At 46.6% G+C, this 27,579-nt stretch overlaps 1 long non-coding RNA gene across 4 annotated transcripts in view; it reads right to left on the bottom strand.

Moving 5' to 3' along the window:
• The window catches only part of LOC126516528 (uncharacterized), a 57,563-nt gene that overhangs the window by 25,912 nt on the left and 4,072 nt on the right, over positions 1 to 27,579 (bottom strand). The window contains exons 4-6 of one of the 4 annotated variants that reach the window (XR_008609433.2): positions 26,722 to 26,963; positions 22,402 to 22,573; positions 10,345 to 10,386 (exon numbers count right to left, since the gene is read on the bottom strand). This is a non-coding gene — a long non-coding RNA (uncharacterized lncRNA). Of the gene's footprint in view, positions 1 to 10,149; positions 10,387 to 22,401; positions 22,574 to 26,721; positions 26,964 to 27,579 lie in introns of those variants that run through there. The other 3 variants (XR_008609429.2, XR_008609432.2, XR_008609431.2) reach the window with 3 other exon arrangements.

The raw sequence follows: 27,579 nt of genomic DNA on the forward strand, positions 1-27,579 counted from the left end.
AACTCCAAGGCAGCTGTGTCGGCAGAAAGAACTCGGCATGCCTTTATCGGCCACACTGTTAGCACAACAGTGCACTCTGGCCTGCTCACCTAGTAGTCATTCAGTGCTACATGGCTTCCGGGAACAACATGCTGCGCTGGAGAAGCCATTGATAATTAATTGTGATCCATGAAACACATGGGTACAGGTACACAAGTCAAACGGCGAAAGCCCTACCACCCTTCCAGAACCTTTCCAGCAGCATACAGCAGCGGGCAGCACAGCAAAACGAAAAAGGCAGATTATCACACAGTTATAATCTCTGTCACTTTTGTAAATATTGGTCATTATATAATGTCAGCCTACTATTCTTGGTTAATATGGATATGCATCACAGGAAGAGCTAATACTGTACATTGAATTTAATAATAAAGGTAATGGTCATTCATATATTACAGTGAAATCTGTACATGACTAACCTTCCATAGTTTTTTCGGCGTCCGGCAACAGAAACAGACTTGGCGATTTCTAAAAAACCCATATAGAATGGGTTTCATTGTTTGCTTTGTGTGTGATCATGTACGGGTGCAGTGTGGTAGCACAAACGTCAAAATGCGGAACAGATTATAGTGCTCGCCGTAAGAAATAGCGTGTCATCAAGGTTATTGCAGTATATAAGCAGGAGAAGTATCGGGGGCTAAAAAGAGCTGCGTTATTGATGGGGCGAACACGTATAGTTCGTACACCCAAAGAACAATATGCATACGAGGAGTGCCACAGGGAACAGCAACGGGAATGTAAATGGCGTTGGCGCAAAACAACCACTCACAAAGAACTGACAATGACAACCACGTGATGCTGAACGAACAAATGAGAACCATTCTACTCTCTGAAGATGGAATGGCAGCGAAAGGTGACAGTCAAAGCTCTCATACGAAAAGCAAAGTGCTTTCGCTGCCATTCCAATTTGACAGAGTAGAATGGTTGCCATTTTTTTTTCATTTTCAGCATTTGTTCTGTACCATAGCTGTTACTTCAAATCTGAAATATTGTACCCGCTTCCTTATGTTAGCAAATTTCAATTATATCTGTTGGCGAAATACAGTTAACCGGCCTACTAATTACACTAATTGGTAATTATCAATTATAATGATATTGAAGGACAAGGAAACAAGATTGGCACTAACTTACAACTGTGCCCCTCTACAGTGATACCGCTGTACCATAAAATGTGCATCTGCTCAGAAGAGCTCAAAGCCACATAAGAAAAAATAATAGCCACCCAAGGCTTTTACTCGTTGCATGCCATCTTGTAAGAGCAGATTATTCGCCAGCTGTAATTTATCCTCAGTAAATACATAAATAAGTTATCTGAGGTGCCACATTTGTTTGTTGCGAGTACGAAGTTTTTGTGATACTGCTTGTTTTTGTTTCCTTTGTGAGCATGAGTGACATACTTGCCTCAATGTGTATTCGAATAAATGTTTCATCATTGAGGGTTACGGAAGTTGATTGACACATAACTGTCCCAGTTGCAAATACAGTCGCCGACTGATTTTTCGGACTACAAAATTCAGACATGCTCGATTATTCGGTGTGCTTTGCGGCACTGCCATTCTCCCCATAGACCATAATCTATAACAACTGCCGAAAGTTCGGACACCTTTCAACCTCTTGTCGGATTTTTCGGACACTCCTTGAGCCAACTCGATTAAGAGCACCGTGCACCGACTCTGACCAGTGCATGGTTTGACTTGCTGAAGCCCATTTTTGTTTTGAACGGAGCCTCCTTGCTGCCCCATGAAGTAGCACTACTGCAAATCCCTTCTCATCATCATCGTTTCTGCCTGGTTCGATAGAGTGGCTACAGCAGTTTCGGTCTCAGCTTAGTAAGCCATGTCAAGACAATCCAGCAGCTGAATTGTTTCTTTCTTCATGCACGACGCTGTGAGTAGGCCACGTTTTTCATTTGTGCGACTGGTGTCGGCGTGACGGCATGGTGGCGTTTGCTTTGTGTGCTGTGTCGAGGTTGCGGTGATCCAACATGGCATACAGAAACATTGTGTCAAGTGTCTAATGGCGCCGACAGTGCCAGCGCAGACTGCGCCGGGGAATGCCGGCAAGCGGGTGCCGGGAGGCCTAGGATTTGTCGCCTTCCGATGTGCTCCCTACTGACACCAAAAATGTTCTGCCGAGGCTTGCGCAGTGGTTGCATTGTGATTCCGGACACCGTCTCATCTGACAGTTTCACAGGTGCTGACACTGCTGTACTGACATGCGCTGAACTCGACGACGGCGAGATCTTTCGTCAGGTTTCTGCTGCGCTGCCGGACGATGACTCCGAGTCGGAAGATGACGCACCATGTGCTATGCTGCCGTCGCATGCGGAGCGTGTACAAGCAGTGACTGTGCTTTCAGCCGCCTATAGTGACCGTACAACCCTCTCCGAGATTCAGGCTTATCTGATTGCGCGTAAACTGAGCAGCGTGCATGGCGCATTCACGATTTATTCAAGCCTACTGCCGAACCCGATTAAGTGCGTGGAAATAAAGGATTGTTTTTTTCTTAATCTGCTTTTTCGGACACCTGTTTATTCGGACATTTCCGCAGTCCCCGTGAGGTCTGAATAAACGGTCGGCGACTGTATAGTAGGCTTCGAGTTTTAATTCTTTTGTCTTTTATGTGTTTATTGTATTTATTCGAATCTAGGCAGATAGTTTTTTTTCAAATAATCATATTCCAAACTCTAGGGTCGGCTTAGATTCGAGGATTTTAAAAAATGCGCCAGTTTTTCATTGAAACTGTGAAATATGGTGCATAGCTAGCGCCATCTAGAAAAGTCAGTATCGCAGCTGCTACTAGCCGTGCCAGTAGCCAACCGTACACAAGCGAAGTCGCCATTTTTGACCCGTGTCATGTCGGCCATATCGGTGTGCAGCATGGAGTTATCGCGATGGCACCAAGCAGGAGATGCCACTACAGTGCCGCTTTCAAGCGAAAAGTTGTGATAGCCGCAGAGGCATCGTAGAACTTGCAAGCCGGGCGGGACTTTGGCGTCGAAGAGAAAAACGCCCGGCGTCGAAGGGGACAACGACAGCAGCTTCTTGCGTGCGCCGCAACGAGGGTGGCATTTAGCGGACCAAAGAAAGGCCGTCACCACGAAGTGGAGACAGTTTTGGCCGACTTTGTTCGGACGAAGAGAGCAGCTGCCCTTCCAGAGACAACAGAAGTGCTCCAAGCGAAAGCTAGGGAACTTTCGAGGAAGCAAGGCCTAACGCCAAAGGATTTCAAAGCCAGCCGGCGCTGGCTTCAGAAATTCATGAAGCGCTTCGGCTTCAGCCTCCGACGTCGCACTTCAATGACCCAGAAGCTGCCAAGCGATTTCGAAGGGAAGCTGATACCTTTTCAGTGCTACGTGCTGCGAAAGAGAGAAGCGGCAGGCTACAACCTTGGGCAAATTGGCAACGTTGACCAGATGGCTGTGTATTTTGATATGCCAGTGGTGTACGCCATGAATGAAAAGGGTGCCAAGGAGGTGAAGGTGCGCTCTGCGGGCTACGAGAAGCAGCGCGCAACTGTGACGCTATGCTGCACAGTTGATGGACATAAACTCCCTCCTTATATGATATTTAAAAGGAAGACACTGCCTGCTCGAGAAACTTTCCCAAGAAATGTCATTGTGCGGGCAAATGAGAACGGGTGGATGACGGGTGCGATGGTGGAAGAGTGGGTTAAGATTGCGTGGCGACGGTGTCCAGGAGCCCTTTTGACAAAGAACTTGCTCCTTGTCGTCGACTCTTACCGTGCGCACTTGACCGACAACGTGAAGGCTGCGCTCGCCCAAGCGAACACGGACTTCACTATCATACCGGGCGGCATGACGGGCCAGTTGCAGCCACTTGATGTCTGCATCAACAAACCTTTCAAGGATCGTCTGCGGAAATATTACATGTGACGAAGACCACATGCATCGCTATCGCAGCTGATGGGCTGGGTAGCTGCAGCGTGGGACGACATCCCAGGTACTTTGATCGTGCGCGCCTTTAAAAAGTGCAGCATATCTAATGCGCTTGACGGTACCGAATATAGTGCACTGTTTGAAGGTGACAGTGACAAGGAACACAGCGACGACAACGTTGAATGAGCTCTGCAAGTTCAGATTCAATAAATGCTGTTTGCATTTTGTGAACGCTGTCCTCGCTTTTTTTGTTCGGCCTACATTTGAGGTAATATTGTTACGGAAAGGAAGAAGCGTGCGTCTGTTTAAGATGGCTTTTAATGGCTGGGCCAACAAGCGTAGAGCAGCAATAAAAAACTACCCTCTTCCTCGTCGTCTCTCAGGCTACCATCATAGTCCTCTTCTTCACACATTACCGACTGTGACATCACCCCCGTCAGAAAAAGCACCTTATTGGTGTGGCTCATCGGTCGGAGAAAGGTAATGCTTGAGACGGCTGACGTGGATGATGTCAGAGAGAGGTGAAGGCAACGTGGCATCCAGCGGAGACACTTCATATGTGACAGGGGTCACCTGGCGAAGGATGCGGTAAGGGCCATAATATCGCGAGAGGAATTTCTCCGAAAGACCAACACGCCGAGTTGGATACCAGACTAGCACAAGAGCACCTGGTTCGTAATGCACGTCGCGATGGCGCTGGTCGTAACGGCACTTCTGGCATGTCTGTGAAGCAGAAAGATGAATGCGGGCAATCTGGCGTGCTTGGGTCGCTGTGGTTATGACATCCCGAGTGTACTCTGTCGGCGAGTCGAGCGTGGTCGAGAGGAGTGTCTCGAAAGGCAAAGTTGGCTCACGGCCGAAGAGGAGATAGAAGGGGGAATAGCCAGCTGTGTCGTGGCGCGAGGAATTGTAGGCGAACGTGACAAATGGGAGAGCAATGTCCCAGTCGCGATGATCGGAGGAAACATACATTGTTAGCATGTCAGTTAATGTGCAGTTCAGGCGTTCGGTAAGACCGTTAGTTTGAGGATGGTAAGCGGTAGTAAGTTTGTGTTTAGTAGCACATGATCGAAGTAGGTCGTCTATGACTTTGGAAAGAAAGTATCTGCCGCGATCGGTGAGAAGTTGACGAGGTGCACCGTGGTGCAAGATAACGTCGTGAAGCAAGAAATCAGCGACGTCTGTAGCGCAGCTGGTCGGTAGGGCTCTAGTTATGGCATAGCGAGTTGTATAGTCCGTAGCGACGGCAATCCACCTATTTCCGTCATTCGACATAGGGAATGGTCCGAGAAGATCAACGCCAACGCGAAAAAAAGGGTCGGCCGGTATATCCAAAGGCTGCAGCAGTCGGGCAGGAGGCACAGCTGGTCTTTTTCGGCGTTGACACGACTCACACGCGGCAACATAGCGCCAAACGGAGCGGTTGAGACGGGGTCAGAAAAACCGTCGCTGAATTCGGTCATAGGTCCGCGTAACGCCAAGGTGTCCAGCGGTGGGAACGTCGTGCAGTTGCTGTAGTACAGTCTGTCGCAGATGAGACGGAATGACGGTCAGGAGCTCGGGCCCGTCGGGGTGCATGTTGCGGTGATACACGATGCCATTTTGTAGCTCGAACATGTGAAGGGATGGGTCAAATGGATCAGAGAGCAGGCGTTCGATAATGGGCCGTAACGACTCATCGCGTCGTTGTTCAGCGCCAATGTCTTGCAAGGCAGAGAGCGAAAGAACGCATATCGGTGCAACATCCACTAAGCCGTCCGGTACATCGACGGGATGATGAGACAAGCAGTCGGCGTCCTGATGTAGACGACCCGACTTGTAGACCACAGTGTATGTGTATTCCTGCAGCTGTAGGGCCCAGCGACCGAGGCGTCCGGTGGGATCCTTAAGGGAGGAAAGCCAACAAAGGGCGTGGTGGTCGCTTGTAACTGTAAATGGCCGACCATATATATAGGGTCTGAACTTGCCCACCGCCCAAATGAGGGCGAGACACTCGCGCTCAGTAATCGAGTAATTGCGCTCTGCGGGAGAGAGGAGGCGGCTGGCGTAGGCGATGACGCAGTCGTGCCCACATTGGCGTTGAACTAAAACTGCGCCGATGCCGTAGCCACTAGCGTCAGTGCGGATTTCTGTCGGAGCGGAGGCGTCAAAATGGGCGAGAACAGGAGGTGTGGTGAGCAGCGTAATGAGCTGCGAGAAAGCAGACGCTTGTTCAGAGCCCCAATAGAAAGGAACGTCTTTCTTTAGGAGGTCAGTCAGGGGACGGGCAACATGGGCGAAATTTTCTACAAACCTGCGGTAGTACGAGCAAAGGCCAATAAAGCTGCGAACATCTTTGGCACAAGTTGGTAAGGGGAAATTTTGCACAGCATGAACTTTAGCGGGGTCGGGGCGAATGCCTGACGAATCGACGAGGTGTCCGAGCATGGTTATTTGGCGGTGACCGAAGTGGCACTTGGACGAGTTGAGCTGCAAGCCAGCGGTGCGAAAAACAGAAAGAACAGATGAAAGTCTTTCAAGATGAGTCGCAAAAGTTGAAGAGAATACGATGACGTCATCCAAGTAGCACAAACAGATGGACCATTTCAAACCACACAAGAGCATGTCCATCATCCGTTCAAAGGTCGTCGGGGCATTGCACAAGCCAAAAGGCATTACCCGAAACTGATATAGGCCATCTGGTGTGACGAATGCGGTCTTTTCACGGTCCATTTCATCCACTGCAATTTGCCAATATCCAGAGCGAAGGTCTATAGATGAAAAATAAGTGGCACCGTGGAGACAATCCAGAGCATCGTCAATGCGGGGAAGTGGATATACATCTTTCTTGGTGATCGTGTTTAGATGACGATAGTCAACGCAGAAACGCCAGCTGTTATCCTTCTTTGTGACGAGAACAACAGGGGACGCCCACGGGCTGGAAGAGTGTTCAATAATCCCTTTGGCAAGCATCTTGTCAACCTCGCTCTGGATAACGTGTCGCTCAGAAGGCGACACCCGGTATGGGCGTCGGCGAACAGGTGTTGCATCGCCGGTATTTATACGATGCTTCACGACCGTAGTTTGATACAAAGGGCGATCGTTCAGGTCGAAAATGTCGGAGTAGGACTCGAGGAGGCAACGGAGCTCTGCGGCTTGTTGGGTCGAGAGGTCCGGTGCAATCATCTTTGTAAAGTCGTCGGTCGGGGCTGATGTAGACGGTGGAGAATGAGCATTGGTCGAAGACGACGCAACAGATAGAGCGGAAATGTGGCACTCGTGCGTCGGTGACAACGTGGCAAGAGACATGCCTCGAGGAACTACTTGTGGGCACTTTCCGAAATTTAGGATGGGAAGACATGTCTGATTGTCCGCAACAGAAACAATGGTGTGTGGGAAGGAGACATTGTGAGAAAGCAGGACTGAAGTCGCGGGAGTAAGGACGTAGTCTCCGTCAGGTACAGGTGGGCAGGCTAAGACAGGGATGCAGGTTGCTGCAAGAGATGGCAGGCATATAAAATCCGCGGAACAAAGCTGAGTTGGAGCTTGAGCAGGAAGGTCAACGGGAACAGGTAGGGGTAGGTCAAGTTGTACAACGCCGGCGGAACAGTCAATCAGAGCAGAATGGGCGGCCAGAAAGTCGAGTCCGAGGATCACGTTGTGAGGGCAACGTTCGAGCACATTAAACAAAACGGACGTGTGGCGACCGGCGACACTGACACGAGCAGTACACATTCCAAGCACAACCGGAGTTCCACCGTCAGCGACCTGGAGCAGTCGAGTCGGAGCAGAAGTCAGTACTTTCTTCAAGCGCGTTCGAAGCTCCGCACTCATAATGGAAATTTGGGCTCCAGTGTTGATGAGTGCTGTAACGGGCAAACCATCCACGTCCACGTCCAGAAGGTTCCGATTAGTAGGCAGGGTCAGCAGAGGAATTTCAGGCCGGTGTTCTAGAGGAGCGTCACCTCCAGGAGCTGCCCCAGTTAGTTTCCCGTCGGAGAGCGGCGACGGTAAGCTGGGGATGGAGAGCGACGCAGCTGGGGCGAACGGGAGCGGCGACTATGGGGTGATGGTGATCGGCTGGTCGCGGTGGCTCGAGCGTTGTCAGGTGTGTCTTCAACCTCGGTGGAGAGGGATGGCGGGCGGGGATTCAGTGGGGAGCGGCGGTAGGCGGGAAAGCTTGGTCGAGAGTGGGCTGGCCAGGAGCTTCGACAGTGGCGAGAGATGTGGCCCACACGTCCACAGTAAAAGCAGCTGGGTCTGTCATCATGGGTGCGCCATTCGGCCGGGTTGCAATAGCCCGGATATGGACTGTATTGGCCCCGGTGAACAGGGGCAGAGGCAGCAGACGAAGCAAAGTCAGGACGGCTGGCGGAGCAAATGGACGGAAGACCTACATTGGCAAGTTCTTGGCGAATGACCGACTGAATGAGTGACACAAGCGGCCTGGAATCGTCAAAGCACTGCGTCACAGGCGTGGCAGGAGACGCTGCTTTGATTTCTCGCCGAACGATACGTACGACGTTCTCGGAGGAGGTGGGCTCACGCGGTGGACAAATGTCTTCGCACGTCGATGAAGCTGCGGTATTGGGTAGCCACGTAAACTGTTGAACTATGCGGCGACTCTTCGCGTCTTCAAAGCGGCGACATTCGTTAATGATCTCATTGACCGTTGTGACGTTCTTATAGACAAGCAGGTTAAACGCGTCGTCCGCGATGCCTTTTAAGACATGGCTGACCTTGTCTGCCTCTGCCATATTATTATCTACTTTGCGGCAAAGAGCGAGGACGTCCTGGATATACGCCACGTAAAATTCAGTGGACGTCTGTACACGGGTCCCAAGGTCCATCTTCGCAGCACGTTGGCGGCCGACGGGCTTGCCGAACAAATCTCTAAGCTTCTGCTTGCACTGGTCCCAACTCGTAATCTCTTCTTCGTGTGTTTCGAACCAGCAGCGTGCCGTTTTCTTGAGGTAGAATATTATATTGGCCAGCATAAGCGTGTTGTCCTACCTGTTGTGTGCGCTGACCCGTTCGTAATTCTGCAACCAGTCATCGACGTCAACGTTGTCAATCCCGGAAAACATGCCGGGGTCGCGAGGCTGGGCCAGGATGACTGTCGGTGGCGACGACGGGGCCGTGGTTGAACTCTCTCCTTCGGATGACATGGTGGCCAGGTTACGTCCGCTGCGGTGCTCCGTCTTGCGCAAGTGATTACCCCGCACGTCCACCAATGATGTTACAGAAAGGAAGAAGTCTGCGTCTGTTTAAGATGGCTTTTAATGGCTGGGCCAACAAGCGTAGAGCAGCGATAAAAAACTACCCTCTTACTCGTCGTCTCTCAGGCCCCCATCATAGTCCTCTTCTTCACACATTACCGACTGTGACAATATATATATTTTTTTGTTGGCTTCGGACTTGAGGGGTCGGCTTAGAATCGGGGTCGGCCTAGATTCGAGTAAATACGGTAATTCTTGAAGTCACATGTCGCCACGAGCAACGTCACAGCCCGAACACGTCTACATAGTCACACTAGCACGTGTACGTCATCCTCCGGCTTGGAGCGCGGCGGCCGCGAGAAGGAAAAACATAGTTCGGTTTTAAATTTCAGACCTTTCTGCAATGCGAAGCAGTGTAACACTTTGCAAACACGATCGTTATCACACACTGTATGCTCTGAATTTGTCAGCTCAAAATGGCCAGACCTGGTGAGGGGCCCTTTAAATGGGAACTGAAGCACTTTTATAAAAACATGACTTTTAAGCTTGTAATCAGTTTTTTACCTGCTGAATTCGAAAATAGATCTGAACGTTCTTAAAAGTGTATGCAAATACTGTATAATCATGAGTAAGGGCGTCAGTTACCACAGAAGGTGAGGTGTTGACCTTTACACATAATTGGAAACTTGAGCTGGTATGTATACACTGGTACACTGTGATATTTTTTGTATGTGTAAATAAAAACCCAGGGCACACGCTTTAGCGAATGATTGGAGGGTTATAATCAGTTATCAAACTCAATCTTGCAGTGTTTGGCTCCAGCATGACATGCGCTTTGCGACAGCTGCATGACGTGCCAAGCAGAGCAATGTATTTGTGGTCTTTAAAGCGTGTAGCGATGGGAGCAGGTACTTCCTTCATTCTTTCAAAGAGGTGGACAAGGTACAGTTCAAGGTGCAGGGACTTAGTTGGACACAATGCCATTGCAGTATGTATCTGACATTAGTACTTTGATAGGCATAAACTTCAGTGGGGTAGAAACTTAGGCCAGTTGGTGTCAGATACTTGAAATTCTGTAGGAACAGCTCTTAGAAGAAGCACATAGAAAAGAGTGACGCAAACATTGCGCTGAGTAGCATATGTATGGGTTTATTGCTTCTTATTTGAACTTTATACATTGGCAAACAAACAGGAGTAGAGAACACTTACCAAAAGATGCTATGTCAGCAGAAAGTTGGTTCCATTCAATTGCTGTCCATGGAAGAAAAGAACCAGAAAGTACAATAATAATGAATAATATTGAATCAATTATACATTGACACAATAACTCCAGCTCTACTGAAGCAATAGTGTACAGGCCGGTGCCAGCTACCATTGCAGTTTCATTAGCGAATTTTTTAACCACTTCTCACTAATGAATGTTCTAAAGCCTTTGCGGAGATTACATCGAAATAGAACTTTGTACTTGCAAAACTAGGTGCAACCTTATGCCTAATAAATAAATAAAAAAAAAAACGCACAAGGACAGTTGTGTTAAATGTGCCGAAGGAGTTGTGTGTGGTGTTCCTCTTTCCTGTGGACTGAAATACGTAAAGCAGACTGAAAAATGCCTAAATTTCATACTAAAATAACACTACTTCATGATGCACAAGCGTAGGCAGGGCTTTCTTGCACTACAACGCAATTAGTATCGCTGCGCTCCACGATTTCAAAGCATGCAAGTAATTGAACAAGGGTGATAGTTGGAGTTTTTTTTTTCTAAAAGAGCCAAATCCAGAAACCGAAACTGGGCTAAATTTGATGGAAACGTAAAGTACACCCGGGTGTCTGTTCATCATCATCATCATCAGCCTGGTTACGCCCACTGCAAGGCAAATGCCTCTCCCATACCTTCTCCAACTACCCCGGTCATGTACTAATTGTGGCCATGTCGTCCCTGCAAACTTCTTAATCTCATCCGCCCACCTAACTTTCTGCCGTCCCCTGCTACGCTTCCCTTCCCTTGGAATTCAGTCCGTAACCCTTAATGACCATCGGTTATCTTCCCTCCTCCTTACATGTCCTGCCCATGCCCATTTCTTTTTCTTGATTTCAACTAAGATGTCATTAACTCGCGTTTGTTCCCTCACCCAATCTGGTCTTTTCTTATCCCTTAACGTTACACCCATCTTTCTTCTTTCCATAGCTCGTTGCGTCGTCCTCAATTTAAGTAGAACCCTTTTCGTAAGCCTCCAGGTTTCTGTCCCGTACGTGAGTATTGGTAAGACACAGGTGTTATATACACTTTTCTCTTGAGGGATAATGGCAACCTGCTGTTCATGATCTGAGAATGCCTGTCAAACGCACCCCAGCCCATTCTTATTCTTCTGTGTCTTTTATTTTAATAATAATTGTAATCAAAACAGGCCCATTCCTGATTGTAATGCGGACTCAAGAAACAGTGTTGAATAAAAAATGAGCCATGTGCTGCACCTGCTTGAATCAAAGTAAGCCAGATACATTCATCCAGTGCTGCGTGGACACCTCGTGACCAAAACAACCAACATGGCCACATACAGTCTGTTTCACGTGTGCTAGTTGCTTTGTTATCATGCTTTTGGTCAGAGATGGTACATTTCAAGTGGAAGACGACAGAAATGAAGAGACTGGGGATAGATCTATTCCTAGATGAAGTGATCGCAAATGGTGCCACCTAAAGCAAGCAAAGTAGAAGCAACTTCCCAAGTACGCGCACAAGAAAAAAAATTTTAACGTGCTCTCGTGCCGGCAAGCTCAACGAAAAGCTTTAGACAAATTCCAAATGCTTGAATACTGAAATATGTAAAGCTTCATTTTGATGTATTGTTCAAGAGGCCCTGTCGGGCGTCGAAGATCAAGCGAGAACTTGTCCACCTGCCATGGGCTATCGGCGATAAACATGGTACGTCATCAGAACGCGAGTGTTGTTAGTGTATGTCAGGATATGTTTTGTGCTGTTCTTGCGGTGGGCCACAGTATGGCGACACAATTGCTGAAGCAGAAGCACGATAAGGGAGAGACCAAGCCTGAAAAACGATAGTAAGATCTTGATGAGGGCTAGTTGGTTCATACTTAGAACTGAGGTGAAACAGCGCGATAAAGACGAGGACACAAGGAAACAACTACCACAGACAAGCGCTGTCTGTGGTATTTGTTTCCTTGTGCCCTCGTCTTTTTCGCACTGTTTCACCTCAGTTCTGAAAAGCGAGAAGGGGACTCTAAGGTAAAGCAGTATGGACAGAAGTGTGAAGCCATAGTCGCATTCATCAAGAGCCTTCAAGCGAGAGTCTCATTACTCTCGCGTGAAAACAAAAAAGCTTTACCTGCTGCCAGAGCTCAAAAGCATTAGGAATCTTTGGCACGTATACAACAGTCAAGCTCCAGTGGATGCACTTGTTAGGTACAGCTTTTTTCATTGCATTTTCCGGACAAAATTCAACCTTTCCTTTGGAACGCCAAAGACGGATGTCTGCTCGGTTTGCCTGAGGAATGCGCATTACATAAAAAATGTTGATGATGCTTAAAAACAACAAGAAGCCATGACAGAGCAGCGTGTGCACAAATAAATATATAAAGCCTTTTGTGTTCTCCCGAGGGAAAGATGGCCAGATTTGACGAGTCTTTCCTTTGACTGCCAACAAAATCAAACAATGCCTAAGCTTCCTGACCAACAACCTTTTTACTGTAGGCAGTTGTACCAGTACCACTCGTGCATAGTCTGCAACCAGCCAGATGGCACAATGCCCCAAAATGCAGTTTACTGCTACACATGTAGTGAAGACGAGCGTGCGAAAGGAAGCGATGAAGTGGCGAGCGCACTGCACAACAACTTGTGAAGTGCCAGATACAAAGGAATTTGGTGACCGATGGCTGTGAGGGCCAAAACAAGAATTCTATTATGATCGGTATGATTCTGTGGTGGCTGCAAAACGAAGCTCCAGCCAGCAGTGTTGAAAGTTACTCTCATGTTCCCAGTGACAGGTCATAGTTTCCTGCCACCTGACAGAGTCTTTGGTAGGATCGAGCAAGACATCAGAAGACACGAGAACTATTGAACCCAGGCGCCTACAAAAGGATATTTGCAGAGCATGGCATGGTCTTAAGAGTTAGGAAAACACTGTGATGTCTACGACTGGAAGTCCTGCGCTGCTGATGTATAGAAGTCTACATCAAGCCTGCCTTTCAAGATTAGCGTGGTTAAAGTGTTCCATATTAAGTGGAGCGAGAGTCGAAAAGGCCCGAAAATTTGAGCAGAATGACATTATAGATTTTCAACATCTAATTTTGTTTCAGTACTTAAGTGCGGAAGGAAGCTGTCAGGTGCACAAGAAAAGCAGAGTTGGTATAAAGACCAGCTAAACCCCTTTCAAGGTGAAAGACGTCACAAGCCTTCTGCTTAAACACTTTGGGGAATCGTGGCAGCAGCATGAAGAGCTGAAGTATTTTGTAGAGGCCTTCAACAGATGCCAAGACGAGGAAAGCGCAGCCGACAGTCCAGAAGAGTGCGCCTGTTGCCAGGAAGAAACACCCGCTAGTACACATCTAGTCATGGCCATTACGCCCATGCAACAGAGGATGCAACAGATGAAGACAGATTGGTGATGTTAAGTTTGTCGCAAAGTATTGTGATATTGCCCATGCGGTGATATTTAGACATTTTTTTGATAACCAATGCAAGCATAAATGAAACAGTTCAAGCAATATGAGCCGATTACTGTGTTACGTATCTATAAGAGCCAAATTCAAATTTTACTCCTGAATTACGGTGACAGTAGGCTATACACAATTCAAGTGTAATATAGCTTTGAGGTATTTTAGTGACATGAGCGCACAGACAAAAAATTGTTGCAGCAAGCTCGACCACATTGCCAGTAGCAAACAATTGCATTTTCCTCACGTCCGTTTAATGTGGACTTCCTCCTTCTAGAGAAAAAAAACGCCTCAGTTGAAGTGGCAGTGATAGCCATGAGTGGCTGTGTCACTAAGCACTTGGTTGCTTTCTGTGAAAAAGAAATACCATATCTTGAATGTGCAGTGAATGGTGCACTCTGCTAATGTTCACTGGTTTTTATAAAGGGCTGGGAAGTATTCTATGTTCTTTATTCTTTTCCTTTTTATGGCTTTTCTTAAATTCTGTTTTTGCAAGGTGGCGATGTGGCAGTTTGTTTGGAACTCACATGTGTGTGTGTGTGTGTGTGTGTGTGTGTGTGTGTGCGCGCGTGCGTGTGCCCTCGGCGTAGAAAACACGTCTGGCAACTGTGGGCAGAGGCGACAAGTCAACATGACGTTGAAATAAACATGTTCATGCCGTCGTTCTGTGGTGTCGGACTTATTACCACTGAGGCTGAGTGGTGAACCGGGGTACACCAGAAGCAGACAAGTAGTCAACAAGTGGTGATGAGGATGGGCTCAAGACGGAATGTACGCACAACACCCGCCAACCAAGCCAGACTACTTGGCGTGAGACACAAGGGACTGCTCCGGCGCACAAGTGGCATGGTGTAACCAGGGAGCGCACAGCCATTGTTCACTACACCTCCGCAATTCGATTTGAATGCGGATACATGGACCAACTACTTCAAGCATCTAGAATCATACTTCAATGCAAATGGAATCACTGAAGAGACTCACAAGCGCACAATTTTCACACCATTACTTAGCCCGGAGGTATATGGTCGTCTTAGAAGTCTGTTGCCATTGAAAAAGTCGCAGGATGTACCTTATGAGGCCATCATTGAACTGCTCAAACAGCACCTGAATCAGGCACTGACAGAAATATATGACATGTACCAGTTTCAAACCTGCATACAGAACACTGGCGAGAAGGTAGGCGAACACCTGGCAGAACTTTGCAAGATCGCAGACAACTGTGGCTTTGGTAGTGCATTGGAACGAAACCTGCGTGACAGACTTGTCATCGGGTTGCGAGAAAAAATGGTTCAATGGATACTCCTCGCAAAGCCAAAGTCCCTTAACCTTCAAGAAGCAGTGGATACCACCATGTCTGCAGAACTGGTTATACAAAACATTGAGCGTACACCCTACGCGAACGCTTCGGGATCGGCGAATGAAGTCAACACCGTAGCCTTCAAGAAGAAAGCAAATCCACAGTTCGGCACACCAAGGCAAAAACACCACGGCCGTGCATTCCCTGTGGCGACTACTTGCATGATGCTTCTAATTGTCTGCATGAAATGTAGACGTGCGACAATTGTCACAACAAGGGCCTTTAGCCACAATGTGTTTCAGTGGCGGAAAAGCGAAAAAGCCAACGATGTTGCACGCTAACATTGCGAGTGTTGAAACTGGCGAAAACAACTGCAGTCAAGTTCTGGACATTTTCACAGTAACAAGCGAAGGTACTGCGGTCTAGCCGGTCTACAAGACAGTGAAATGGGGACCAGTGGATCTTGAAATGCAGATGGGCACGGGTTCCCCAGTCTGCATAGTTCCCGAAGAAACATATCATTTCCATGCCAAGCAGTGGTCAGCCCTGAAGCCCACAAACAGAGAGCTCCATTGCTACTTGGGAAAGCTACCAGTCAGTGGGGTGCTTCCCATGACAACACAGCACCAGAACTACTAGGCAACTGCTAAACTGTGTGTTGTGCAATGTCCCGGACCCACACCGTGTGATAGAGACGCGATCCAAAAGCTTCATCTGCTGCCCAAACAGGAGGTAGGCACAATCCCGACACCGAAAAGTAAAATCATCTGTATTTACATGATTGTAAGTCGACCCCCCCCCCATATCGCGTGTGACAGGGAAAAAAAAAAAAAGCATACCCGAGGGCGCATTCGATAACGAAAATTTATTGGTAGCTGGCATGGTCACTGACCTACTCGTCTTCACTTGTGCCATTGTCCTCACTAGTTCTGCCATCATCATCGCTGCTACGGTCCCACAGTGCGTCGTTGTCCAGCGAAATTCCATACTTGGCAAACGACCGCAACACGACATCTTGTGGAACAGCAGCCCACGCCGAATGCACCCAATTACACGCAGCCGTCAGGGAGGCTCTTTTGACAGGTCCGATTGGCGTAAGTTCGCGGTCTTCTGCCACCAGCCACTCGTACTCACGGCGAAGCAGGTCCTTTAAAGGCGAAGATCCGGGCTTGTTTTATGACCATGTCGCTCTTCATTGGCAGAGACCGATCACACGTTTCAGCGACGTACGCCGCAAGCTTGGCCTATAGCTCCGGAAGGCGTCCAGAATTTGGCCCGTGGGAAATTCTTTGCTTGCCGTCACAAGTGAAAATTTTGCTTTGCTGCAGTTGCCACTCTCGCACCACCCGTTCAGAAACATTGAACTTTCGGCCCGCTGTGCAGTGATTTGTTTCTTCGGCGTAAAGGACGGCAGCCCTCTTGAAGACTGCTGTGAACAAGCACCGTATGTTTAATGGCCCGGAGCACTCATGATGACTGAGGAAGCATGGAAGTAGCACGTAGCCGACAGTCGAGTCGAACGCGTCAAACTAAGAACTACAGGGAAAAAGAAACACGTGAGCGGTGTCTGCTCTTCCATGAACTATCAATACTCCCTGCAAGCGCCGCCGTTCTGGAAGTGCCGCCGCGAATGGAACTGCGGCCCTTCCATCACCTATCGACAACCCCCCATAAGTGTTGTGTCATTGGATGTATGCGCTGTAAAACTCTGAAAAATGTTGAAAAACCCTCCCGAAAAGCGAACAAACGTGCGGGATAGCGAAACCCACGGGTAGGGCCTAGAGCAAATATAAAATTGTAACTACGTTGTAGCTCCCCTGATATCTCGTTGGTCTCGCTTTTTTGGCAGTGTCATGTTTTGGTTTCGATTGTAAGTCGACCCCCCCACTTCAGATTTTAAAATTTAACAAGAAATGGGTCGACTTACAATCGTGTAATACGGTAAGGGTCACAGAACAGCTGAAAGAAAAGTACAAAGACTTCTTTGAACCAGGAACAGGACTGGTGAAGGTACCTCCTGCCAGCATTGCTATGAAGAAAGATGCAACTCCAAGATATCTGAAAGCCTGTTCACTACCGTACGCACTGTGCGAAAAAGTGGGTATGGAACTGGACAGAATGCGTCAGCAAGGAATCCCATCTCCAGTTAGCCACAGCTATTGGGCAACACCAATCGTCCCAGTGGTAAAGTCAGATGGAACCTTGAGAATTTGTGGGGATTTCCAGATCACAATCAACCCCGGTTGTGATGTCAACCAGCATCCGCTCCCAAAACTAGATGCCATCTTCGCCTCCCTCAATAACGGCTACTGATTTTCAAAGTTGGCCCTATGGGAAGCCTACTGCCACATGCCAATGGATGAATGAGTGAAGCAAGTTGTGGTACTGAACACCCGCAAAGGCTTATTTCCGTATACAGTAAAATCTCATTAAACTGCACCCGCTTAAACAGTAGTTTTGTTTTAAAAGTAGTAAAGTCAAATCCCCGACACAGCGACCATTGAACATAATGTGTTTGAACATAATGTGCAAACAAGGCGGTGAGTCGTCTCCATCGGGTTGCCCAGCAGAACAATGAGCCTCAGAGATCGGAACCATGTATCAGAACAACGGCCTCCAAGTGCCCTGTGCGTGAAGCCACATCAACCTCAACATCATTTCGGCGCCATGCCAGAGAGAATTGTGACGCCGTGCAAACAAGGACTTGCATCATGCCGAAGCTCGGATAAAGAAAAGATGCCGGGTGCTCAGCATAGAAGAAAAATTAGGCATCGTTTGTGCTATCGAACGTGACACGAAGAAGCGCGCTGGCACGCGACAGGGATCTACTGTTGACTACGGAGTGTGGCATTTAGGATGAAAAGTTGCTCGGCAGCGCTGCTGCCACCGCGAAGAGATGTCGGCTACAAGGTTCGACTTTTTGCCGTCGTTGCCTCTGTTGCCGAAGTGTCGCCTTGCGACAGTGATGAGGACGACACAGAAAGCGACAGCACGGGCGATTCAGGCCTGACAATGGCAGAAGCTGCGTGTTACGTCAGCCTCATGAATGAACAGCACCCCGCAATGAAAAAGGCGCCCCGCGACATCTGCAGTGTGACTGTGCTTGTGCACGGAGAATATGCAATGCCAACGAGGAATATGTCATGCGTGTGTTTGCCGAGAAAAGGGTGCTGGCCGAAAAGCTGGCTCGCAGCTTCAGTAAGTTTGAGGCCATTGTGGCATCAAACGAAAATGATACTTTTGTCGCGCGAAGTGAATAAATACTGCGTGTTTTTTTTTCTTTCATCGCACTCTCTCTGAGTTGCATTTTTGACAGGTAAAAGGCCATCTCATGCTATATCAGTTAGGCAGTAGTACCGTTTAGTACGTACTTTTTCCGAGCTCCGGCCAACTACGGTTTAACGAGGTTTGACTGTAACAGGCTGCCATATGGCATTGCATCAGCTCCTGCCATATTCCAAAGAAAGATGGAAGAACTTCTGAAAAACATTCCAGGCACTCAAGTCTTTTCAGATGATCTGCTGATCGCAGAAGAAAAGAATAGCTATGGAAAAATGGTGAAGAGGGTACTGGAAATCTTTCGAATGGTATCCGGTTGCGGAAAGAAAAGTGCGTGTTCAGAGCACAAGAAGTGACCTACCTGGGATAAAAAATTGACTGACACGGCTTGCATCCAGCGGAAAAAAAACTGGACACTATCATGAGAGCACCAGTGACCACAAATATCCAAGAACTCGGATTGTTCCTGGGCCTGATCCCCCATTACCGAAGCTTTCTGCTTAACATGTCAAGTCTCCTGGCACCCCTGTACTGTTTGCTACAGAAAGACAGCAAATGGCTGTGTGCAGCTGAAGAGAAGACAGTGTTTGTAGCTGTACGATAGCTCTGATAAATTCAAATTTGCATGTGCACTTTGACCCCATGAAGGAACTATGGCTAGAATGTGATGCCTCGCCAGAGGGAATTGGTGCCATGCTTTCTCACGTGTTTGATGGTATTGACAGACCAATAGCGTTCAGATCCCACACCCTCACAAAGACAGAGAAATATTTTCAGTTGGAAAGGGAATCCCTGGTCCTCGTGTTTGCAGTGGCAAAATTCCGTGACTACTGTACTTATTTGAATATAGGTCTACTGTATTTTTGTTTTCGAAAATGTTGCCCAAAATCAGATAACTACCTATACTCGTGAACAAAGCTAGCAAAAGTACAAACAAATGGAGTTGCTCCGACCTGCCCACTGTAAAGCCAGTTTCGTGATTAGTGAGACTGCCTTTAAAAAGTTATGTATATCCAACGCACGCGATGGCATCAAGGACGGCGTCAATTGGTGTGCCGAGGACGTCCGTGAAGCATCTGATAAGGATGACTTCTATGGCAGTTCCGACAGAGATGCCACTTGCTGCATCTACTAGCGAGATGTAGTAGCCGAGCTCACGGTAGGTAAAGGTGTGTCACATTTAATGTTTTTCGTTCGTTTGAAAAGGAATGTGCCAACCTAAACTTTAAATATTACTGTTTATTTCTCGGCGAGTTGAATAGATCGAGGTCTTCAAGTAAACACGGTACATGTTATGCAGGGAGTTCACATTGAAGACTGGTCATGAACCACTGGTGGGGCTTTTCAAAGAAAACAGGTCAATTCCTAGTACTGCTGCATCACACATTCAGAAGTGGGCAATTACCCCTGGGGCCTACAAGTACACTATGAAATATAAGCTTGGATCCAGCAATCAAAATGGAGATGCATTGAGTCGACTACCTGTGCCAGCCAGCGAGACTGAACTGTGGATGCAAGACTCTGACCAACAATACAGTGCACTGGTAGCCAGAATATTGGTCACAGCACCTGTTTCAAGGAAGCAGGTTGGAGACGTGACTACAAAAGACCAACTCATGCAATGCCTGTGTGAACACATAAAGGGGGGAAGGCCCAAGAAACTCTCATGGTCTAACCATGACTGAGTACTGCCATTTTGGAGACGGAGGAATTTCCTCACTACAGATGGACAGCTCACCTTCATGGGAGATCAATTAGTTGTTCCTGAGGCAGCTAGAAGAGCGTTCCTGCTGGAACTGCACGAAGCACATTCCGGAGTCAGTGCCACTAAAGCACTGACAAGGAAACTCGCGTGGTGGCCAGAAATTGATAAAGACATTGAACAGCTACTGCACAATTGCCCAATCTGACAGCAGACAGCATCTATGGCACCAACTGAGAAGCCAGCAGCATGGCCAGCAACAACTCAGCCAGGGACATGTGTTCACATAGACTATGCCGGCCCAATTGAAGACAAGATGGTGTGTTGTTGTGTTGTGGATTCAGGCTGGACTGAAGCCGTCACAACAAATAGGGCAACCAGCGCAGCAACTACTGAGATCTTAAGGGGCACATTTGCCCGATTTGGTCTGCCGAATCGTCTAGTGTCTGAAAATGGTAGTGCCTTCATCAGAGCCAAACTCGAAGAATTCATCACGGAGAATGCCACACGGCACATCTGTACAGCACCCTTTCATCTCCAATCTAATGGGCTAGCAGAAAGAGCCGTGAGGGCAGTCGAAGATGGTCTAAAAAGGCTCACAAGAGGAACACTCTCAACTCACTTAAACTGGTGGCCGCATGACCACAGATGCACACCATCTGGAGGTAGGGACAAATCCCGAACTGAAATGCTCCTGGGCTATCGACCCAACAGATGCCTGGACCTGCTTCTGCAGAAACCATAAGGACCGAACATAAAAAGGCACACGCCAACAAAACGGAAATGGGTCTGTGGCCAGGCTGTCCTTTGCCATAACTCTGGCCTTGGTCAGCATTGGATGAAGGGGCTATTGGACATGTCTTGGGAAACAGAATTCTCGAGATCACCACGTCACCCGGCCCTTTGACCATGTTCATTGTTGTAATGATGATAGCCATATTGAGCAAAATGCATGGTGGAACATACAGGAACCACAGTCAAGCTCAGCACCAACCCCTGCAAGTGAAGCTCACTCCAGACGGCCAACCCGTATGCGGCGACTGCCAAACCAACTTAACTTGTGACCTGGAAGTCAGTGCTGTGGCTCTCAAACCAAGTGTGGGGGAGTGTAGGCTGATGTACAAAACACGCCTGGCAACTGTGGGCAGAGGGGACAAGTCAACATGGCGTTGAGGTAAACGTGTTCTTGTTATTCTGCAGAGTCAGACTCATTACCGCCGAGTGGTTACACGAGGTACACCACGAGCGGACGTAGTCAACAGTTAAATGTGCCGAGGGAGTTGTTTATGGTGTTCCCCTTTCCTGTGTACTGAAATACGTAAAGCAGACTAGAAAATGCCTAAATTTTAGACTAAAAGAACACTATTTAAAGATGCAGAAGGGTAGGGAAGGCTTTCTTATGTAATCAGTGTGGCTGCACTCTATCCACTGTTTTAAAGCATGCAAGTTATTGTACAAGGGTGATAGTTGAGGTGGCAGTGATAGCCAGGAATGGCTGTGTCAGTAAGTGGTTGGTTGCCTTGTGTGACAAAGAAATACCATATCTTGAATGTGCAGTGCATGGTGCACTCTGCTAATGTTCATTGGTTTTTCTAAAAGGCTGAGAAGTGTTCTATGACCTCTTTTTTTTTTACTATTTATGGATTTTTTTTTTCATTCTGTTTTTGCAAGGTGGTGACATGGCAGTTCATTTGGAACTCACATGTGTAAGTATATATACAGGGTGTCCCAGCTAACTTTAGCCAGAGTTTAAAAATATGCAAATGCCACGTAGCTGGACAGAAGCAAGATAATGTTGTTTACTGTTGCTTGGAGATACTCAAATTATTCTTTCACTCTGCATAATTAAATAATTAGTAATAATTAATTGACTTCTCAAATGTCATAATTAGATGAAAAATGTCAATGAGAAGATTGTAGAGCAACATGAAAAACTCCCGATACAGCTTTCTGTTGCTTAATACGTGTTATAAAAAGCGTTTTTCCGACCGTGAAAGAAGTCCACGAATACATGCAAAGTGCCCCGAGAGGCCAGTCACGCGGCAATTTTGTGTGCAACTGCGGGCTTCTTGCACGCGCTGAAAAACACTTTTACGTAACACATATTGACAACAAAAAGCTGCATCGGGAGTTTTTCATGTTTCTCTACAATTTTCTCATTGACATATTTCATGTAATGATAATATTTGAGAAGTTGATTAATTAAGACTAATTATCTAATTAGGTGGATGCAAGAAAGTAACTTGAGTATCTCCAAGCAACGTTAAACAACATTACCTTGCTTCTGTCCAGCTGCAAAAAACAGTTGCAAAAGGTTTACCTGGCCTTCATTCCTTCATAAGAATATTGGCAAAACTTCGGGGCAAAGTCGCGCAGCAGGCTGGGAAATGCTTCCATGCCATATGTTTGAAATGATGTTGAAAGCTGCGGCATGTCAACAAGCAGGGGCCTTGCTCTGGCTATGTCCTTCGGTGTTTTGAAGGCCTTGGAGTCTGCAAGTAAAAAAAGTAAATAATTCTTTATAAATTAGCCTGTACGCAACAACACTGAGATGGAAGAGCAAGACTTATGAACTGATTTTTCACTTTACGGGTAACTACAACTTCACAATATTTTGCCTAGTAACTATGTACAGTAAAACCTCGTTAAACTGTACCCGCTTAAACAGTAGTTTCATTTTAAAAGTAGTAAAGTCAAATCCCCGATTCAGCGGCCATTGAACATCACGCGTTTTGTATCCGTATAAACCGTACCAGCTGATTGCGTACGTATCGGTTAACACATAGTGTTTCTAATTTTTGTTGAGAAATCACAGCGGTACGTCGGCCCAGCAGAACAACTAGCCTCAGAGATTGGAACAGCCTCCAAGCGCAAACGCAGAGGGTGCTTGGAAGGGTGAATTCACATCAACATCATTTCGGCACAGTGCCAGAGTCGGAGTGCTGCGGCCTGTGTTGCGGTGTCATGCACAGTAATGTTACGTGCAGGGAATTTTCCTTTTTTCGGGGAATTTTCAACACCAAATTTGGGCGAAAGGGAAGGTGGGAATCTTTGTGGTATTGCAGGGAACTTTAATATTGATGAAGTAAATATCAGAATGGTACCCTTGAGCGAGCAATCACTTTGACAAACCACAGCACACCCTTTTCAGTGCACGAGCCAAATTAGGACCTGGCCGGCTTCAAGTTCTAACAGCCTTCGTTGTTGAAAAGCTGGTGTGCTGTTTCAGTATAAAATGTGAACTGCAATTTCTTGCATCAAAATTTGATAGGGTAACCTACTCAGAATCGCTAAAAAGCAGCTAGCCACCAGTGTTGATGCTATAGAGCTCTGTCTATGCAGGAGGTATGTCGCGAACCAAAATTAGAAAGCACCACATTAGAAATTGAGTTCTCGTATCGCCACTAAGCCAAGATGCTGAATAAACTGCAATGTTTTTGAAAACACACACACGCATATGAATGAATCAATTCTGGGTTTTACCTGCCAAGATCACGATTTGACTGTGAGGCAGGCACGGCATAGTGGGGGACTCTAGATCAATTTTGACCACCAGGGGATCTTTAATGTGCCCCCAATGCATGGGACATGGGCGCTTTTGCATTTCACCTCTTTGAAATGTGGCTACCACGGCTGGGATACATCACGCAACCTCGTGCTTAGTAGTGCAACACCATAGGCGCTAAGGCACTGCATCGGGTGCATATTATATATATATATATATATATATATATATATATATACACAGTGGAGAAATCATGCTGGCCCTGTAGGAATAACTTGATTAAAAGAAAGAGTACAACGTACATTGTTACTGCAAAATATATTGCTGAGCTTTCAGCTGGTGGACCAGCCTTTGTGAAGGTTATACAATGAAATAAAATTTCAGTGTATTCCAAAGTATATATATATGCAGGGAGATATCTGGCCATTTTTTTTTGAAGAAATCAGGGATAATTGTCGCAAATAGGGAATTTTCATGCATAGAAATGGGAATTCTGCTGCGAGGTAGGGAACATCACTGGTCGTGCAAGCTAGGACAAAAACCGGGTGCGCGGCATAGAAGAAAAATTCGACATTGTTCGAGCTGTTGAACATGGCACAAAGAAGTAGGTGCTGGCACACGAGAGGGATCTACCGTTGACTATGGTGTGAGGCATTTGGAATGTGAAGGAGAAGTTGGTCGGCAATGCTGCTGCGACCGCGAAAATACATTGGCTATGAGGTTCAACTTTCCGAGGTTCGATTTTTCGCCACCGTTTCTTCTGTTATTCCCGAAGTGTCGCCTAGCGACAGTGATGAGAACGACAAGGAAAGCAACAGCATGGGCGATTCAGGCCCGACAGTGGCAGATACTGTGTGTTACGTCAGCCTCATGCGGGTGTTTGCCGAGAAGCTGGCTTGTAGCTTGAGCGAGTTTGAGGTTGCTGTTGTCGCTGCTGGCGCGCCGTGGCATCAAACAAAAATAACATACTTTTGTCGCGTGAAGTGAATAAATACTGCATATTTTCTGCCTTTTCATCGCACTCTATCGTAGTGCCATTTTTGACAGGTAAGTGGGCTATTTTGGTTAGGCAGTACTACCATTTAGTATGTACTTTTTCTGAGCTCCGGCCAACTATGGTTTAACGAGGTTTCATTGTATTTAGGTAACAACCATTTGAAGCAAACAGACAATGACAGCAAGAAAACTGTGTGGAAAATTAACTTTTTTTATTCCTTCTAACAGCGAAATGTAGAGTTATGAATGGAAGTGAAATTAGTAATAAGCCTTTTACTCGTAATAAAGAAAACGGGAATTAAATGTGTAACGAAAGACAACTTTGTGCCAGTGGGAGCCAAACTAAATGTTCCACACGACACATGCAATGGCTGACGAATTGGTATATGCCAATGGTTATTCTACTATTATCTTTCTTTGATATATATGACCGTGCCAGCAGATGCATTATGGCGGAGCAACAGAATCATGGAAGTGGGACAAAAGGTGCTCAATTTTAAGTGTTCCTTACAACCGTTCTTGCAACGACCGTTCAGCAGCCAAGGAAGAATAGCAGCCTTTATTAATAGCTGATAGCTGACATATATCACTCTAAGACGTTCAATGTAATATGTGAAGGTATCAGCTGAGAAAAAGCTGTGTTCTATAATATTATTCATTTGTTTGTTAGCGTTTTCAGCATTTTTCAAGACAAAAATTTAGAGGACGCTTAAGCTTCGCCTTTTAAGAGCGGAATGCGATAGCATTCAAAGATCCCTGACTGCTTTTCACACCTCCCGGCAACTGCAGCTTACGTAACCCTAACTGTTTACCAGGAAATGCTGGCAGCAAACGCCATGCAGGAGGGCGAGCTTTCTGGTAGAAACATGGCCTCCTGCATGGGCCAATCCCAGGGGTATCGCACAGCCGCACCAAAAAAATTACAGAATTTTCAGGTTTCTGTCATTGTTTTGCACTTTTAATATTTAAAGGGACACTAAAGTGAAAAATGATTTGTTCTGCATCAGTAAATTACCGTTCTACAACACCAAAAACACCACTCTTACAACGATAAGACGTTTGGTAAGCCAGAAAAAGCGCAAGAACGAAATACGGGTGGCGACGCCTACTTGAGTTCCCACACCTGGGGGCTGTGACGTCTTGGATTTTGATGGCATCTTCTAGGGCCTACTAATTATATAGTGCGGTACAGATTGACTACATTGTGCTCTAAAGGAGACAAATATTAAACATGGCAAGTTTCAGGAACCTTTATTCAGCCAATGCGGCTCAAATGCAAAAACATACTTTGGAATCCCTCACGTCACGCTGACGTACCGGCGCTGGGGTTTCGGCGCGAAATTCAAATACTGATACTTGGATATTCATTTTCTCATCTAATAATCAAACTATTTTTTTGAAATGACTGCCTGCAGGGTTCTCAAACAATGCTTCATTAGTCTAAACTGATTTACTGTTTAGCTTTAGTGTCCCTTTAAGTCAGAGAAAGTTTACCATAAAAGGCATGCGCTATCGGTGTTTTGTTTCATGACATTTGTTTGTGAGCTGTCATTCTCAAAATTCCGAGGAATAATTCTGTAAAGAATGTAAGACAAGCTGTGAGCGACTTTAGTCATAGAATGGCGTGGCAATATGATCCACATATACCACATGTCATATAGCAAGGCATGGCATATACATATACCTAAATGTGTACAGAAATTTTCGCTCACGGACAACTCCGCTGACACCCAATTTTCTGTGACATGGGGCCCTTAGCGCCATCACGCGAAGGCTCCATGTCTTTTTACAAGACAAGCACCATATCTAAGTTTATTATAACAACAGCGCAACAGCGGACGGAACGAAGGAATGAACAAACACACACTTTTTTTCCTTCGTCTGCTGTTGAGCTGTTTCTAAAATGGATTACCAACTAGCCCAGTCCCACACATTGCATTTCTATAAGATCCAGTTCTGTCTTATGCTTCTGTTTATCCAATTCAACATTGCATAAAATGTTGTTAGGCGTCCCGGACCTATTGATTAGGATTGGTACCACATTAGTAGCATTTAACTAAATGTGTTCGCATGAAAAAATTGTGTGGCTTAGTATTTGAAAAACAAGATATCCCCATATGTAAGTACAATAAGGCTCACCTCCATACAGCCATCCCCTTGGTTCAATGCCTCCACGAAGATAAGAAGGAAAGGGATAACCTTCATGAGCATGAATATCCTTGACATGGCTTAGCAGAGAAAGCCACTTTGGCACAACGAGCCCCTTGTGGCCTACACTTGAAGCAGCCGACCAGTACAGATGATTTTCTGTTGACTTCATCACGGGCCAAGTTCTGTACAGCCAGAGTGCTTTGCTGTGGTAAGAAGTTTCTCAGAGATACCTGAAATATATTTTAGAAAATGTTGGTCACATGGAGTTCAGTATCTGTATGTGCATCAAAGACGTTGGCCGGTTGAAAGCACGTTTCACCACTTCCCAAAGGTTGCATTTATGTGTGATACTTGGCTTCTCCTTTTTAAAAGAAGCATTTTATTTGGGCACGTCTCTGTCACAACAGAGGCAATTTATATGTTCTTGCTTTCAAGGAAAGCTATGGCTCATTTGCGGCCCTCCAGTGCCATACAACTGCCTCCAATTTCATTTGACTGAAAAACAAATTTCACACACGAAAGGACTTGCAAGCAAGATCTGTGTATACTAATTGTGGCAGCATGAATTTAGTGTCTGGCACTTAAGTACTTCTGAGTTGCTTACACAGGTGTGTCACAGCCTTAGAGTCTCTCTAAACGTCTCTTCAAATGTAACCTTTTGCGTAGCACACTCCATATAGCCTATGGCAACTGCAAGATAGTGTTAACATTAGGCTCAGTGTTGAGCACTTGATAGAAAAGTTTTAGCTGATATACCTATATACAGTAAAAATTTTTTACTCAACGAAAAGTAATGGCCTGTCTGTGTTATTACCAATGCAACTGTGACGTCGTGACTCTTCAGAA

Source organism: Dermacentor andersoni, chromosome 1 (genome assembly GCF_023375885.2).
Source record: "Dermacentor andersoni chromosome 1, qqDerAnde1_hic_scaffold, whole genome shotgun sequence".
Lineage (NCBI taxonomy): Eukaryota > Metazoa > Arthropoda > Arachnida > Ixodida > Ixodidae > Dermacentor > Dermacentor andersoni.